Raw genomic sequence first — 2,500 nt, 5'->3', positions numbered from 1 at the left:
CATTCAATTTTTAATGGGACAAGAGTTTAAGTTTTTAAAAAGAGTCCGACTTGTTTGCAAAACGTCCAAGAAACATTTGCAAAGTCACAAAAATCGTAGAAAACGCTAAGTCGGTTAAGAAAACGTATTCGCCTATAAAAATGCTCAGTTACTTAAGAAGATGCATGCTCGGTTAAAATATCGCTAGGCAACTCAAGAAATTCCTCTTTCGATAGTAAAATGGCTCGTGCGGTTAAAAAAAGTGTTCGTTTAATAAAGTGTTCTTTCGCCTAACAAAATAACCCTAACGGTTAAAAAAACTTTTAAAAAGTTCCTCGCTCGGTTTAAAAAATACTCAGCCTTGTTCGATTAAAAAAAAAAGCTTGTGCGGTTAAATTTACAATTGTTCTGTTAAAAAAAAAAAACCTGTAACCCTAACCCTAACCCTAACCCTAACCCTAACCCTAACCCTAACCCTAACCCTAGCCCTAACCCTAACGGTTAAAAAAAACGCTTGTGCGGTTAAAAAAAAAACACTTGTTCAGTTAAAGAAACGGTGGTACGGTTAAAAAAACCCTTGTTCGGTTAAAAAAGCACTTGTTCGCTTAAAAAAATAGTTGCTCGGTTAAAAAACCGTCTTACGGTTAAAAAAAACTCTTGTTCGGTTAAAGAAACCGTGGTACGGTTAAAAAAACCCGTTTTCGGTAAAAAAAAAAAAAAAAAAAAAAAGCACTTGTTTGTTTAAAAACACTTGTTCTGTTAAAAAAAAAACACTTGCTCACTGGAAAAAACACTTGTTCTGTTAAAAAAAAAACACTTGCTCACTGGAAAAAACACTTGTTCTGTTAAAAAAAAAACACTTGCTCACTGGAAAAAACACTTGTTCTGTTAAAAAAAAAACACTTGCTCACTGGAAAAAACACTTGTTCTGTTAAAAAAAAAACACTTGCTCACTGGAAAAAACACTTGTTCGGTTTAAGAAACGCTTGTTCGGTAAAAAAAAACTCTTGTCCGGTTAACCCTAACCCTAACGGTTAACAAATACCCCGCCGATTAATGAGTTACGCGGCTGCTTAGGAAGTCCTCGGTCGGTTATGAAAACACCCAACCGCTTAACCCTTTCATGCACCAATTATTTTTCTGTAACTAACATAACTCATAAAAAAACATCTACAAAATGACAGTGGAACTATGAAATGTTAAATTAGACTTTTTCTACAGCCTTTTTCAACTCTCATTTATAAAACAATATTGTTTTCAATCGGTTAGAATGCACCATTTGAATTGGGGAAGCTTAGCTTGATTTATTGTTATACAACAACCCAGCACATGAAATGGTTAAAGAAATACCCACCTGCCTAAGTATCCTTAAAAAAAAGTATCCTTAAAAAAAAATAAAACCCTCTGTCTCTTGAACATAAATGCAAAAATCATTTAAAAAAGCAAATTCATTTTCAAAAACGTTTAAAAAGTGTAAACCACTTATTAAAAGAAGACTTTACAAAATACTTCACTGCTATTTAAAAAATACTACACATCTATTTCAGAAATTCCATACCACACTACAAAATGAATTTCAAAAACATTTGTTTGTTTGCAAGACAGAAGTTTTCATTACAGAAGACGCTGAATCCATTTTAAAAAGATGCACAGTGAAAAATGCCTACTTTTTATTTTTTTCAAAGGCTCGGTCACTTTCAAAAACTGCAGTCCCTTTTAGAAAAAAAAGAAGTCTTTAATTAAGAAGCAAAAGGTCTCTTTAAAAAAGAAATACAAGTTTTCATTTTAAGAATGGTAGATGTGACTTAACCAACAATTTTAAGTCACATTTAAAGAAACACATTAAGTCGCTTTAAAATATATAATAAGTCACATTCAAGAAGCTTCATATCACTTTAAAAGGGCTTAAGCCACTTTAAAAGTCTCTTAAATGTCTAGCTCACTCACTCACTCACTCACTCACTCACTCACTCACTCACTCACTGCATGATCAAAGTCTTTTAAAAAGACTATTCATGTTTGAAAAGTGCTATTTCACTTTTGCTATTTCCAAATAAATAAAAAGTTTACATCACTCTCAAAAAATGCAAAGCTGCTTAAGAAGAAAAAGCTAGGTCACTTTTAAAAAAGATAACTTCATTTGTAAAAAGAACATCAAGGCGGTTAAGAGTTCTCTGCTCACCAAAACCAAAACAAAAGGCTAAGTCGCTTTAGAATGTAAAACCAACTGCAAACCATTTTAAAAGGGTTTAAAGCCAGTTTAAAAGTCTCACCAGAGATGTCCAGCTCACTGGAACAAAGTCTTTTAAAAAGATTATTCGCATCAGAAAACAGCTAGCTCACTTTCAAAAGTGTTGCTTTAGAAAGAAGCTAGTTCGCTTTTAGAAACAAAAACTTCATTTCTAAGATGAAAATCGATTAAGAGTTGTCTGCAAAACAAAACCAAAAGCTTATTTGATTTAAAGAAACAAAAAACGTTTAAATGGATCCAAATTGACATTGTGAAGTAGAGCAACTTTAG

Source organism: Hydra viridissima, unplaced genomic scaffold (assembly GCF_058129835.1).
Source record: "Hydra viridissima isolate aposymbiotic clone 2 unplaced genomic scaffold, HvirCarnegie_v1 scaffold_14, whole genome shotgun sequence".
Taxonomy (NCBI): Eukaryota; Metazoa; Cnidaria; class Hydrozoa; order Anthoathecata; family Hydridae; genus Hydra; species Hydra viridissima.
Note: the sequence above shows the minus strand (reverse complement) of the source record.